The sequence below is a fragment of the Monodelphis domestica genome, chromosome 1, assembly GCF_027887165.1.
Source record: "Monodelphis domestica isolate mMonDom1 chromosome 1, mMonDom1.pri, whole genome shotgun sequence".
NCBI lineage: Eukaryota > Metazoa > Chordata > Mammalia > Didelphimorphia > Didelphidae > Monodelphis > Monodelphis domestica.
In genome coordinates this window covers 438340112-438356311 of record NC_077227.1, presented here as the reverse complement: position 1 = coordinate 438356311, position 16200 = coordinate 438340112, and the positions used below count along the sequence as shown (strand labels likewise).

Below are 16200 nucleotides of genomic sequence, written 5' to 3'. Positions count from 1 at the left end.
CCCAGGTGTTCTTGACTCCAGGCCCTACTCTTTTTGCTGTACCATCTAGCCTGTCACATTATTATAAATACATAATTTGTTTAAGATGTTCATTGTTTTGGACAACATGGTCTGATCCTAAGTATTTCAAAGGTGTTGTAGTTTGGAATAGGGACATACTTGATAGACTTTTGCTGACCCAGGCTAAAGGAAAGCCAGGAAGGACTTTCCATAAGGTTAGATGAGTTAGTATTGGAGGGTCATCACTGCAAAGTTTGGTGAAACTGGAGAGGCAGTGGGTGTGGCCAGAAGATGGAGGATCAATCAGAAGAGGACAAAGAGGAAATTCCCCTAGAAAATAATGGAATTATATAAAAGATTGCATAAGACTTAGGATTTAGGAAAACACTAAGACTTCCCTGATCATGTAGTGAAGTAAAAAGGGAGAGAGAGTAAAGTGACCAAGATCTAGTAAGAGGCAAGTCTTGTCAATGAGGTTCATTGTCCTGATAGGGAGATGGGAAGTCTTGGGTTTAAATCTGATCTCAGTTACTTCCTAGTAATGTGACCCTGGGTAAGTCACTTAACTCCAATTGTCCAGCCCTAAGCACTCTTCTGCTTGGAACATATGCTCAGTATTAATTCTAAGACAAAAAGTATCAGGAGGAGGAGGAGAAGAAGAAAGAAGATGATATGATGATGATGAAACAAATGACACCAAAGGGAAGAAAATAGAAAACTCGGGCCTCTTTGTCTAAAGTTTTATTCTTTTTATAACTCTGGGCCTCTGCTTGTGTTGTCCCTTACACAGAAATACATTTTGTACATACACTCTTTAATCCATTTTTTGCCCTAATCCCTGCAGACTGAAGTCCCAGTCTTCAAGACTCAGCTCAGGTCGCACCTCTTCCATGTTTGTTATCTTCCCAGATCTTGCCATCTGGAAGTTATCTCGTTCTCTCCCCTGAATTCTCATAAAACTCAGTACCTCTTCCTTTCGTCTACCACATACTTATTTGAATTGTAATTGTTTATAGGATCATAGGATTTAAAGCTGGATGGAACCTTAGAGACTATTTAGTCTGATAGCCATATTTTATAGATAAGCATATCAAGACCCACAAAGTATAGCTAGAGTCCCAGCTCATGTGCTTTAACTCAAAATCCAAGGTCGTTTTCATTATTTTTTCCACAGTCTGGAATGTCACAGTCTTTTCCTCACCTGAAGGCAGGACCACATCTTTATTCTTATATTGGCATCAATGCCCAGCACACTACACATAGAAAAAACTCAAAATGATTAAGTGAAATGAATTAAAAGTTGGATATCTAGTCAGCTTAGCTTGATTTAGAGTGAGAGAAGGATAAAGGCTCATGAGTCAAGGTCAGCAAGAAGGAGATTTTTCTTCCTTGCTTGTTTCTCATGACTTTTTGCCTATTGTCTTGTCTTGTCTCTTGGTCTTCATGGTTCTTCCAATTCTTGACTAAATGCCTGTTTCTTAGCCCGATTGTCTTCTCCCTTGCCCTATTTCCAGTCTACTGACCCTAAAAGGACTTTGGACTACCTGGTTTACTCTCTTTCCATATGCATGTTTCTTTTTGACTTCTATATGTTTACCTACTTCTTATGCCATAACTGATTTGGCATCTTCCATTTCTTATTTCTTGATTCTCTCCAATTTATTTTCCCCTAATAATATGTGGTATCCCACACCCAGGTATGATTTGTTAATCTAGCATGGAAGCCTAAAGTTCTTGTTTTAATGGTAGTAAAACCAAATTTGTCTGGATTGCATGTCACAATTAGCATTCTAGTCTAATGGCTATAGTCTTTGCCAACTAATACCTCAGAGAAGCCTGTATTTTCCACACCTGGTGCTTCCTCACATGAATTGCCACCTTCCCTGTCCTCCCTGCAAATCTGGAGACGGTACCTCCTCCTGGCTACCACAATAGGCACTTGATCTTAAGAGCCTACATCTTGCTCTTTGCTTTTGGATGTGGCATCTGGGAGTTAGTTCCTATCCAACTTTCCTAGGACAAAAGAAACTGAGCCAGAAATGAAGGACTCAGCTTTGTTCTTCACAGAGTAAACCACTGAAATAGCCATTGGGAAATAGCCCTTCTGACTCCTCTTAAAGGGCTCAGAGAGATCTATACTTATTATTCTTTTCCATACTGCCAAGATAACCAGTGAATTCCATGAAAAAGCCATCATCTAACCCAGTGGTTCTGACTTTGTCTCAGTAAATCTGCAGCTGTAAAGATATTTTCAGAGGACTCTCATCATGGTTGTCTTTCCTACTTCTTACCCCAACCCCTCCATTCTTTTCTATTCTCTTCCTTGATCACTTGTGTACAGTAGCTCACACATTTTTTCCTTGGCCTGGAAAATTATAGCATAGCAGAGTGGATTGAATACTGGACTTTTTGGTCAGGAAGAATCAGGCTCAAATTTTGCCTTTTACACAGCTTCTATGTACTGTGTATTTTGAAGTGGACTTAAGCCCTGGAAGACTTGATCTCCCAGAACTTTCTACTGCAGTGCCAATGGAAAAGTACCTCAAAATCTCAATTTTCTATCTCTAAAATGGGATAATAAGACCTTCGGTACCTGCCTCATAGGGTTGCTGAAAGTTTTAATGAGATAATATATATTTAAAGCACTTGGAATCCTTTAAAATAATGATAATAATGTTGTTGATTTGAGTAAGGGAATGATAATATGATCCTATGCTGGAAGTTAGGAGCATTACATTTTAATTCTGGCTCTGACACAGACTAACTATTGTCCAAGGCAAGACTCTGAATCCCTGGGACTGAGTCTTCTACAACAAAAATAAAGATGGAAACATCTTTGTCCCTTCTGGAGCAATTTCAAGAATAAATGATGATAATAAGTGCAAAGGAAAACTTTTTTTTTTTAATGTTAAAAGTACTATCTGAACTTAAGGTATCTCCCCAGATCCTTATTCAGAACTGACACAACTCTATCTTTGTTCCAGAACCTAGTTCATGAATGAGCTCTGAAAACAATGACAGTGATAAACTAGGAGTTCAGACTGTTCCCCATCAATTAATCAATTAACTAATTAATCCTTCAACAAACATTGAGGATCTACTAGTCACTCAACCAATCCAATCCAATCTGAACCAATTCACTCCAACTCAAGTAAGCATTTAAGCTACTACAGTCCACAAGGTACTATATTAGAGGCTCAGAATACAAAGACAAAACAAAAACCAATCCCTACCCTCGAGGAACTCATATTCTACAGGGGAGGGGAGGATATAGTATGAAAACAAGTAGGTATAAATATGATAATCTGAGGAGGGAGACAGCACCTATGCTGCACAACACTTCAGGGGACACAAAGAAATCTCTGCCCTCAGAGTTTGTAGAACTCAGAGAGTTGGGAAGACAAGAGGTAAAAATACAAAAAGTTAGATAACAATAAAGGATTTAAATAGAAGCTAAAGGCAACAATGGAAAGCATGTCACAAGGCAATGCATGATTAATCACCACACTGGTTGTGCCAACCATAGCTACTCAAAGGAGTTGAGGGAAGGGAGAGACCAACTCCAGGTTGGGGTGGTTATAGCAGAGGTCAAGAAAGAGGTGGGAGGTGAGCTGGGTTTTTAAAGAGGAGTGGTAGCTAGAGTTGGTCAAGGAAGAGCCTGAGCAAAGAGAATGTGTATTTCTGGAAAGGTAAGAAGACTAGCCTGACTGGAATGAAAGGTGGAAGCTGAGCAGTAGTGAGAAATAAGGTTGAAGAGGTAGGTTGATGTTCAACCTCAAAAGGGAAGACCACAGGTCTAATAGTTGAGAATATGACCCTGAAAGTTATTTTTAAGGTAGTGGCTCCCCTCCCCTGCCCCATATTTAATTATGAATGAAATGGCATTTGAAAAACTGGAGCTATTGATGCTGTGTGGGCTGCTTCCAAAATAGCTCACCCCAAACTTCAGTAGTGATTAGTATGAGAAAAGAGCAACTTGACCCACCAGAATTATACATATCCTTTGTATCAGAACTGTGTGACTGCAGCAAAGGGTTAGCCAGTGATTTCTTAGATTCCCAGTGATACAGGTCAGGTTCTTCTAACTCTTCTTTTTCAGAGCTCTGACCTGGAGATTTCTGTTCCCAAAGGCCTGGCTGGTTGAGCTAGATTTAAATGGGAGTCCCAGGATTGATACATTATATTTTACTGAATTGTTTCAGTTCTGCTTTCCTTGTCTATTCTTCTTTCTGAGTGAATGCTTGGCCTGGAAATACCCAAGGCTGAATTATTGCCCTAATGGGGGTATTAAGTAGGAAAAAAACAGGCCTACATTTCTGTATCATGAAGGGAGCCCAGTGTTGACCCCGTCTCTCTCTGGGTGATCCTGACAAATAGAGTTGGGTGAAGATGATGACGGATAGCGTTTCCATCTCCTCGCTTCTCCTAAATATGGTCAGTGTTTACCCCAAGCCCTGTCCATAGTCCCTGTCTGCATCAGCTACAGAATTCAGCTTGGCTGCCCCTGTGGCCAGGACTTTCCTGGCTCCTCCTTTGCTGGACTTAAGATAAACCCTCATTATAACTGAGATTAGCATTAGTGAGAAATAAACATTGTTTGGCGGCTACTGCAAAGACCAAACAGCATCTCCAGCATATTTATGAACAGGATACACAAAATGCTAGTTGTCATATTTTCCCCCTTTCTCATATCCCATTCCTCACAATCATCCTCAGATCCTGGGAGTATGTGGGGAAGCCAGTGTTTTGGCATGGGCTCCTGCTTCTTTCTGTCTTGGGATCAGGGCACTTCATGGAATATGGTTTCTAGGGTGGAATCTTCCTTTACCAAGTAACTTAGCGAATGTATGATTTTGACTTTCTTCAGGGAAGAGCTACCAGTGTCTCCTGCCCTTGTTTGTCAGTTGTTTCCATGCAGCTGCTTCCTCCTTGCTCTGGAGCAATTAGAAAGGGGACTCACTTCTTATTTGCTTGTGGAGTTTGTGCAGAGTTCTCACTGCTTGTCTGTCCGTGAAAGGAAAAAACTCATTAGTGTTCTCATGGGAAGGAGTTGGATCCTTCTGCTCAAAGGAACCATCTCTCAATTCCCCCAGGATGATGCAGGGTCCTCCTCAGGGTTGCCTTCAAGGACTGGGGTTTCCAGCTGGAACTCCTGGTTAGTTTGAAGGTATGTAACATCTTGCAGTGGCATCAAGGCTCTCCCACTGACCAGAGGAGGCCCTAGAGATCTGCTTAACTCCAGCAAGCGTGTAGCCCTTGCAATATATTGTACTCTGGAGGTGCATGCCTGATTCATAGGCAGGAAGTATTTGAGGAAAATCAAAGCAAGAGAGAGAATAGAGAATTTTACCTTCTGCGTTCAAGGATTCCTTTGTTAACAATATCAGAGTCCAAAGATTGGTGGGGTTACTCAGGACTAGCCATGCCTTGAGGTCCAAAAGGCTGTTGCTTATATAGTGTGATTTGAAGGAAGCTGGATGCCTCCCCTCACCTTGAAATGCTTCTCTTGCTGGGTTATCATATTGTCTAAAATGCCACTATATAGCATTGCTTTTCCAGGCTCTTTTTAAAAATTCACGAATCCATTCTGAATCTATAATTTTTTGTTAAGAGTCAATTTCCTAGCTACTTTCTCTCTGAGAAGAGGAACTGGGGCAGTGAAGGCACTATTTAGGGATGCCAGGATGGAGAAAGATGCAAAGAAGACAAACTAGTAAAGAAAGAGGAGTATGTTAACTTTATCACTTTTCCCAACATTGGTCTGGACCACATATCCTATCCAATCCTCTTGATAAATTCTTTAGTGGATGAGTCTGACTCCAGAGGATGTAGTTGAATTCTATCAATGTCCTCACCAAAGTATTTTTAAATTATCTGCACTAGTCTATCTTCTTTTCATTCATTCATTCAGTAAGTATATATTAATTATCCTCTGGATGTAAAGGTACTAGGCTAGACTCTGAGGATTTGAAAGCAACAATGAACCAGTCTTTCTCCTCAAGGAACTTACATTATAATGTTAGGAAGCAATACGTATACAAATCAATAAATATAAAATACAAAATAATTCCAAAATGTATCTCAGATCCTGGAGGTGATAGATAATAGCTCATTCCTATGGCACATTAAGAGTGCAAAATATATTTTCATTACAACCCTGGGAAGGAAGTAGCGGAATGATTACTATCTTCATTTTGCACATGAGAAAACTGAGGCTCGTAGAAGTAAGATGACTTGCTTGTCATCACAGAACTAGTAAGAATTTGAATCCAGACTGAAGCCTAGACCCTCAGGCTTCAAACCCCTTGTTTCACCCACTGTACCACTTGGGCCATGAGCATATTGGACCTTAAAGTGTGACTCAAAATTGGATTCAAAACATTTCAGATTCAAAATAAGTTTCCATACCAGGAAGCAGTAGTAGGCAAACCCCAAGTCAAATCTATCCTGGTTCCTAGCAAAGTTTGTAATCAATTAGTCCCAATTCCTTGAAGTATCCTCTCCCCTAGAGGAAAGAGAGTTGTAAATTGCCCAAATAATTGGTTAACCCACCACCCTATCAACCCACTGAGACTCTTCTTGTTTATTTTCAGTTTTTTTTAAACCTTTACCTTCCATCTTAGAATGAATACTACATATTGGTTCCAAGGCAGAAGAGCAGAAAGGGACAATGAGGGTTAAGTGACTTGCCCAGAGTCATACAGCTAGGAAGTGTCTGAGCCATCTAATTGCCTCCTATTATTAATATTTTAAATCAATGTTTATTGAAAGTCAAATTGGATCTTTGAGTGTGTGTGTGGGGAGGTCAGAGGTTGTTGACTTTGAAAACATTTTTGGGAAATTAAGGGAGATTTTCACATTAGCTCTTCTTCTGTAGCATGTTAGAAGCCAGAAGGGAACTTTAGAGCTTGGTAATCTAGTCTATGTCCCCTCATTCTACAGAAGAGAACATTAGTAAAAACAGGGAAGTGATTTGCTTAAGATCACACAGCAAGCTGATCATGAAAATGGTTTTAGAAATTGGTTGCCTTGAACCTGAGGCTTTTGCTGTCTCTATTGGACCCCACAATTCTCCATCCCTGATGATTCTCTTTGAGCTTTTCCAAGGTCATTTGTTTGAAGAAATCCTTTAAATAAAATAATCAAAGTGCAGCCTTAGTCCTCTAGTGCGGACCTATATGGTAGCATTGTTGCCTTGGCTTCTATCATCACAGGGGCCCCTGCCTCAGAGGGCAAGATAAGTCCCAATCTCTAAATTATCATTGTTTCATACCTGCAGATATACACAAAAAAAGTCAGCTCCAGTGTTGTTGGTTTTTTTTTTTCCCTCCTTTTCTTGGTGTACAATTTGCTGTCTATTTTTAACTCGTACATACAGAGCCCAAAAGAAAACACCATACGGAAGTAAAAGCGTGCATGGAAGACGCAGGTATACAATCACCGAAGAACTTAAGATAATTACTGAAATGACATCTTTTGTACCATTTTAATCTTTCTGTGAGTTGCTCTTCTTGCAGCAGACAACGTGAGGGTTTTATGTTCTCTGTTTTTTGCTGCTGTGCACTTAATTCGGTTCCAGCCATGTCAGGAAGACTTGAGAAAAAAAAAAAACCAACCATTAAAGGCTTGCTCTTTGTTTTTTCAATCTGTGACCCCAGCAATCTCTTTAGCAAGCCATGGTTCAGTAAACTGGCACACAGCAGCAGTTCAGCAGTGGAAAAAATCATAAAACAGATGGAGGCTTTACATTTTTGTTTGGTTTTTAAGAGCAGTTTTTATAACATCGCTTAAAATCATTCTGATGCATCGCACTGTTTACACTTAAAGCTTTGTAGCTAAGATGTTTACAGTACGGAGAATGTTTTAAGATATTTTATAGTTATGATATTTAGATAATTGGCAAGAAAAAAGATAGTTTGTTGAGATTACAGTGATGTTGGTAACCGTGAAGTAACTTATGAGTCTCAATAAATATGTCCAGTTCGGTGGAAAGTACAAACTCAGTTAAAACAAAACAACACAAGAGGGAATATCTTTTTAGTGAAATCATTTCCTTTTCTTAATCAAAAGATGACAGCCACAGCCTTAGAACTCCCATCTGTAATGCACCACACCAAGGAGCTGCACACATCCCTCTTTTTCTTTCATGATTGATACCGTTACAGAAGATCGGTCCATTGATATTCAGCCTGAGTTCATGAAAAACACACCAAAGTTAATAAAGTTCATTCTTAGAAGGCAACCTGAAAATCAACCAAAGGAAGCCCCCTCACATCTTTCCATGCAGCCTGGGCTTGCTACACATACAGATTATAGTATAAAAGAATTTATGCAGAGTAAGGTTTGGGAACGTTCTCCCCCCCTCCCCGAGTGTCCCCAAACTGCATTAATCAAAAACAATAACTCCTTTTAACTTTTCTAAGTGCTCTAAAGAGAAGTATGAAATAATCTGTGTGTGGGCCACAAATGTGGAGAATGCAAACATTTCACAATAAACATGTTTAAATGAAAGTCTTTGGCAAGATATTCCAAGAGATAGTACATGTTGGGTTAATTAATGCATACTCATAAAAATAAACCTCACTTTTAAGATTTGACCAATAAAAATCATTAGCATATTTGGATCAGATGTGGTGATAGATGATTTTATGTATACATTAAACTTCTCCCTAGCAAATTGCCCTTGGAAAACCCAGAAACAGATTTCAGTTTAAAGTCGAAAGTTCCCATTTTATCTACTCTTTGTGTTTTCAATATAGTGATATGATGATTTATTCCAGTTTTATCTGCAATACCTGCAATTGATTTACTGCTGATGGGTTTGAATTTATCATTTTAAATGTACAAATCTCAACCAAACCAAATCTTTAGTGGCACAGAAATCACCGTTGTTTGCTTGCTTGCTGCATATAGCATTTGATTTGAACTCTAATCAAATTATAATAGCACATTATTTTTACTCCAAAAATGTTTATTTTTTCTTATCTCAAATTGAAATCATTTTGGCCTATGCATCAACTAAGTCTTTGAAATAAAAAAATTTTTTTTTCCTGAAATTCTACATGCAGACAAATGTTTCTTTTGCTTTGTGGGCAGTGCTGCATTGTGTTGTGATGCTCTGCTAAATTAGAAATCATATAATTTTCTAAGAGGGTAATTACAATACAGAAGATTTGAGTTTTATATAACTCTCTTCGTACCGGAGGAGGCAAACTGTTACCCAGGATAAGCCAGTGTGCAACTAACGTTAAAAGGGAACTCATTTTGTGTGAACTGAAATTAGGATTCATAAACTCCGTAGAAGTTAAGTTGTAAATAAGCAGACACTGAAATCCCAAACCTAAGATGATAAGACATTTCAAGTCCATATGAAAATAAAAACAACCCCACCAAAATTACAGGGAGAAAGAAAATCCAGTCTGAGTTTAATTTCAACCAATTTTATTGGCAGCTTATTTCAAGCCAATAAGCAAGGCGGCTGCCGAGAAGAACGGTTCAGTGAAATAATAGAAATCATAGAATTTTTTTTATTTGTTTCCTTTCTTATGATGTTTGTTTTAATAAAAATTGTGGTGATATAAACACCTGAAGGAACGTGAGTTTCTACAGATCTTCTCTGGCTGTTTTGCTATTAGGGTTTGCCACTGTCTTCTTTGTAAGCTGGTTCAGAAACAGACTAGAGAACAACCACTCAATAACACGCAATTTTGAAGGTTGCTTGAGATGACCCAAGGACTCGACTTAAAAAAACTCACACTTTGGTGAAGACCTTCTGTGACCTCCTCTGAGGGCTTGACTAAGCCTGAACCTGGTCCAGCAAGAAACGTCTCAAGCGCCCAAGAAAAAGCTTCTTCATGTGAATGTTTCTGGGAAAAGGGCTCACAAGTGAAGAGAGCCAATAGATTGTAAACAGTGTAGACTTCATACCCACACTTATGCCAGAGACTCAACATGGACTATTTTAGGGCCTCATCTGTTTACTCCCATAAAATACACCTCTGCATGTGTGCTTGTATATTTGTGTGGAAGCCACACCCGACAGTGCCCAGGATAGGTTAGCATCTGCTGGTATATTCATCAAAAGGCTCATTTTCAAAAGTTTCTCAGCCACAAAAAATGACAGTGGGCCCTGTCTCCATTTGGAGCGTTTGACTTGAAGGAAGTTGGTGGATTAAGTGTTTTGTATCTGATCAAGACAAGGCAAGACAAGACGAACATCCCTGAGGTCTTATCAAAAGTCTGACCAATGTGGGTCAAACTTGTCCTCTTTATGGGCGCACAATCAGTGCTGGAAGACTTGCTCCTCTTCCGGTAATCTTCTTCCCTTTTTTCCCCCATTTCATTGTGCCTTCCTTGTTTCTATCACCACAATTTATATTAAGAACTAGTTAGGTAAAACTTCTTACTCTGATTTAATTTTCTAAGAGGGTAATTGCAATACTGAAGATTTGACTCTGATTTGAATGAGGATGTTCCACTTGGTTAAGACATGTGGGAATAAGTAGGATAATGAGGGCCAAATGGTGAGACATCGCCAGAAGGCAGACATATTGATACCATTGGATCACAGATTTAGAATCAAAAGGTACTTCAGGGGTCATTGAGTCCAGTGCCCTCATTTTCCAGATGAGGTTTATGAAGGTTAAGTGATTGCCTAATGTTGCACAAAGAGTAAAGTAGTAGAAGTGGGATTTGAACCCAGATCCTGTAGCTCCAAATCCAGCTTCTTTATCTCATTTTTGCTAAAGTAGGGAAAATGTAGATCTTTTTCTTTTTTTGACCATAAGACCATCACCTTCCTAGCCTCATTTCCCATTCTTTACTTTTGTATGTGATTTGCTAGCACCTATAACTGTTCTGCTTGCCATTTCTAGAACACATCGAATGCTTCCCTCGTTCTTTTAAGCCTTTGCTCATCCTCATCCTTAGAGTGGGAATGTCCTCTCCCACCTCATCTTCACCCACTGGCATTCTACCCTTTCTTCAAGGCCCCTCTCGAATGATACGTCCTTTACAAAAAGATCAGAAGAGAGGCCTTAGCGAGAACTTGACAGGTATCTTCAAGGGTCTCAAAGTTGCCATGCAGGAACAAGATCAGGTTAGTTCTTCTTGGTCCCCGAAGGGGGAACCAGGATCCCTGGGTAGGAGTTGAAGAGAAGCCCATTTGGGCTCAATGCTAGAAAGAATTTGCTAACAATCATCAGGATCCCCAAATGGAACAGAACTTCATGGGAGGTCTCCTAATGGAGGCTGGATGTCCACTTGGCAGGGCTTCCGTAGAGGGAGCTCTTGTTTAGGACTAGATGGACTCAGAGATCTCTGCTGATTCTGAGGTTCTGTGAAGCCTCCCTAATAATCCCAGCCTCAAGGCATCTTTCCCTGTTCTGGACCCCTATGGCACTTTGTGTCCTTCCTAAAACACTCTGCTTCTCCTTTGTACTTCACATGCTCTGCCTAGTTTTATGGTTGTATACACATCTTGTCTCCCCTCTTCCCATGCCAGTTCAGTGAGTGCAGGGACTTGTTCTTACTTTGTATTCCTCTCTCTTTATAGCATGGGATCTTGTTTTAAGAGAAGGTTTGTTGAATGAATAAATGAAAACCATTAATTTGCTTACTCAATATTTTTCATGTATTCACAGAACTTGGGAAGGGAACAGTCTTGAGGATATAACCTGAGAAAATGTATGTGTGCATATACACATTTAGAAAGCTATTCGAGGCATTGAGAAGTTAAATAACTTGGCCAGTATGTGTCAGAAGTGGGACCTGAATCCAGTTATTTCTGACTTGGAAGTCAACCTACTCTTCTGTATGTCATTCTAAGACTATAAATTGCTGAACACCTACCAAACTGTGCTGGTAGATGGAATTCACTCTCCAGGAGTTCTCTGTGCTAATGAAATAATATCTGGTCCCAAACAAAGCAAATACACATACATATATGCATATGTACACATGTATAGATATACATATGTTGATAGTTCTTTATATATCCTTAGATACATCTATGTATATATATCTGCATAGTACACATATATACTTATATGTTTGTATATATACATGTATATATTGACAGACTGTATGATATAATGGATAGATGGATGGAGATTGGCCCTCTGAATGGAGTCGAGAAGTCCGGAGTTCAAATCCTGCTTCCAACTACATAATCCTTGGCAAGTTACTTAAAACTCTTGGAGCCACTGCCAACTCTTTAAGTTGCAGAATAGTCATTCACTTTTTTGGTAGATACATTGGGAATTCCCTGCATTGAAGCAATCACAGGTCTGGCCACCAATCCATGTGTTACATACATGAAACACTAACTATATGCATATAAACTAGCTATATGAAAATTATAACTGTTAAGGAAGAATAATGGCTCCAAATATCACCATATCACACTTAGATCAACCTTAATTTGGCTGCCAAACTTGTGACTAATTTATTTAAAAGAGAAGATTTTAGGTTTTACTCCTTCATTTGTCTCTAATAGTATGACTCTCTTTGAGAGAAATGCTGCCCTGAAACTTTCCTTACTTTGATTTTTCTACACAAGGATTCAGAAAATGTTAGCTGGTGACTTACGTGTATGATGGAGAACCTGTAACAAGAGATGCCAGTGAGTTGCTGTTTACATGGTTCACCACTTCTGGAAATGATCTGCTGGCCCCCAATGCCCCTCCCCTGCACTTTGGGACCTGGTCCTTTAGACTTGCAGCAATTCCAAGGCTAGACTATAAAAGAAGGCGTTTGTTCTATACTCTGTTTTTTGAAGTCAATTCCTTTTGGGGCTATTTTCTGACTGCAATCACCTTAATTTATAAAATAATGTGTAGAAAGCATTTTGCAAATTTTAAGGAGTTATGTAAATGAATGCTTATTGTAGGAATGATTGCAGGAAGAATGGTAGGTTTTTCATTGTCTAAAATTCAGTGCCAAAGCAAAGAGGTTTTGCTGCTGACATATATACATACCAGAAATAAGAATTTGGGATAGGTAGATAAAGAATGCCCTTTGTTCTGGCTCAAATGCATTTCTCTGATAAGCCAGCAGGGAGGGACACTGGAAATTCTAACCATAAGTTATAGAGTTGTCTGGAACAATTGGCTATGATCTCCAGTCGTGCATAGAGGTACAGAGGAAAGACTTTTGTCTATCATACTAGAGTTGGGATGATTATTGGGCAGTCCTTAAGAGAGGAAACCCAGAAGCTAATGGCAGGTAACAATTTCCTACACAGACTACTGAGCCCAGCAGGACACCAATGGAAGAAATGTCTAGCTAAGACTATGTGCTCAGTAGTCACCAGCAGGCACCAGAGAGACGCACCCAGATGGAAACAGGCCTAGTTAGCAATTTGACAATATTAGCTATAGCTATATTAGGCCCATAGACCTAGAGGAATGGGTTGCCCTTTCACATGTATGCCTTGGCCACATCTGTTCCCTACACATACATCCTTCATATGGGATCCTTCTGTAGGCTCACTCGCCACACTAATGTTGTATATATTTGTGGGAGAGCATATCCCAGTTTTATGGAAGAAATATTCTGTTGTGACTTTACTTATTAAGATATCATTGAATACCTTTGCTTTGCACCCTCTGGCTTGCTAGAGAACAAAAACAGTGACACCTCTGGTGAGAGCTCATGAACGGTGATTGTGAGTGAATATACATTTGGAGAACATCTTGAACCTGGTGTAGAAATTATGGAGGCAACACATGTGAGGGGATGTTCCAGTTGCTATATGGTGATGATGATGATAATGGCAGATTAAAATAACTTCAGTAGAACATATTGCACTTGCGAATAACAGACTTGACAACATCGTCAAGAATCATATGGTCCAGCCATCTGAAATAGTTTGATATTAACTCTATTTGCACAATAATCATAGCCTTGGTAAGGAAGTCTACTTCATTACTTGACCATCTTAAACTTCCAGGAATCTTCCTGAGGTCTTAGATCCCAGTCACTGAAACTTATAAGTAAGCCCAGAAATCATCAATATATGTCAGTGTCTTATCTAGACCATGAAAAATATCTTTCCTAAGAGGATATTTTCCTACATTTCCTATATTTTTTATCCACCTCTTCAGACCTAATCTCACCTTTTAAATCAGTTCGGCACCTCTTCTATGGAGCCTTCCCTGATTACTTAATATTTCTTTTCTCAGAACACATAAAGTTATAAAGAGAACCTCACAATCTGACACTTAATTTTATATTATTCTTGTACTTTCTCACAAGTGTGAACCTGGCCTTCCCAATGAGATGATAAGCCTTTTCTTTTGTTTCTCCAGCAACACAAAAAATGGCATCCAATAATACTTAACTGATTGATTGAAGGAATGCTATCGTTTGGCTAGTTTAATAAATCATTCAACAAATGAGTCAAATCCTGATAACAAATCAGAATCTATAACCATGATTTAATAGTGTTCTCCAGGCCTTCCTCATGGTTCCAACTGCAAAGCTTATAAACATAGTGCCAAAAAATCAGTGACAGGAGCTCAAGAGAGAAGTGATAGCCTAAACTGGGGTTATTGGTATAAGCAAAACCCATCCAGTGGCTTTTTGGCCAAGGTGAGGATGGTAAAATCTAAGCTATAGTTGTCCTTCCAATTTTCTCTACCCATAATATCATGAGCACAGCAACAAATCTTGGTGCCCTCTGTTCTGGCTGGCCAACCCTTTGATGGCTTGCAGATTGTATGCTCTGAGTCTGAAAGAAACAGGAAAATACTCCAGTGTCTTGCCTAATTTCATACAGTGCATTAGAGGTAGAACTTGGCCATGACTCTTGATTCTACCTAATTTAGGACTTTCTTTCCTTTTTCTTTTCTTAAAAACCAAACCTGTGTTTTCATTAGAGTCTAGGTGAGTTTGTGGTGAGGTGCTAGAGGTGGGCACCTTCTCCAAAACTCATTCACTTACCTGGGCCACTGAGAGGGTAAGTTATTTGCCTAGGGACAACCTGTATGTGTCAGAAGAGGGACTTGAACTTAGTCCTGATTCCAAGGCCAGTCCTCCATCAACTGTCTGGTACTGTCTCTCTTTAGGGTTCTTTCCAGGAGAGCCTTCTGCAGCCACAGAATGAATGAGGATTATAAGTGTAGTTTCCATCATGTGTTGTTATGCCTACAGTAGGCAACAAATGTTTGTTTGATTGAATTATGTACTTAGTGTATCATATCAAGGAGGAGTTTTCAAAAATGGGTGGTTTTTTGGTTCATTAAGATGGTCATAGAAATGGATGTATATTTGTTTTAGATGGTTTCCTATTGTATATTATTCCACACACACGTGTGTGTGCCCTTTTGCTTTAATAAATTTGAATCCTACATAGAGGATTTTGCACAAGTCCATCAATAGATAGACTTCCCCAATTGCAAACAGCCTGCTCACACCCCATAGCTGCTGCTGGGGCATGATTATTCTGGAAAACATACTTCTTTCTGCCTGAATCACTTTAAAAATCGCTTCCCATTCAGATTCACTTAAGAACATCCTCTTTCAAGCCTCCCTTTTCCCCAGTCCTTGCAATACACTCATATTGAGAAAAGCATGGTTGGTCTAGACCAAAACTGCCCTTTCTTCCTTTAAAATGAAATCATTACCCAAAATATTCACATTTCCATTTTAGGGATCATACTTTCCTCTCTTCTTCCTCCACCAACATTTCCTCTTCCTCCTGACCCCATCTTGGTATCACATTCAGGTGATATAGAGTGACTTTTTTTTTTTTACCTGCTAGAACTCCACCCACAATGCTACTGAATTCAAAGCCAATCAAAAGAGTTCTTACTGCAGACTGGTTCCCTAGGTAACCAAAGCATACAGACATTTGAGCTGTACTATAGAGACAGTAAGAATGCATACATGCTCATACATGCTCATACATGCGTATACATGCCACCTCCCTCCTTCTGCCCTCCTTCTCCCCCTCCCCCTTCCCATCTTAACCTTCCTCTCTTACTGTACTTGTATTTAAAAACAGCCATAAAAATGTAGGGCAGCTGGCAGTATGGTAGGATATAGTATTAATTTCTTTACTGGTTTATTTGTGAGGGAGGGAACATATAAATCACTTTAAACCAGTATGAGAGGAAGTGATAGCGTGCCTTCAAATAGAGAAGGATAGTGGATTACCATTAAAACCTGAGAGCAATGTGCTATCAATTTGAGATTCTT

The 16200-nt window shown here is 39.4% G+C and overlaps 1 protein-coding gene and 1 long non-coding RNA gene across 16 annotated transcripts in view; one reads left to right on the top strand and one right to left on the bottom strand.

Moving 5' to 3' along the window:
* The window catches only part of ZNF536 (zinc finger protein 536), a 622265-nt gene that overhangs the window by 138574 nt on the left and 467491 nt on the right, over positions 1-16200 (top strand). The window lies entirely within an intron of this gene.
* LOC103098604 (uncharacterized) lies at positions 8035-15761 on the bottom strand. Its single transcript, XR_458192.2, has 2 exons — positions 15662-15761; positions 8035-8189 (listed from the first exon to the last, which is right to left on the bottom strand). It is a non-coding gene; the product is annotated as an uncharacterized LOC103098604 (long non-coding RNA).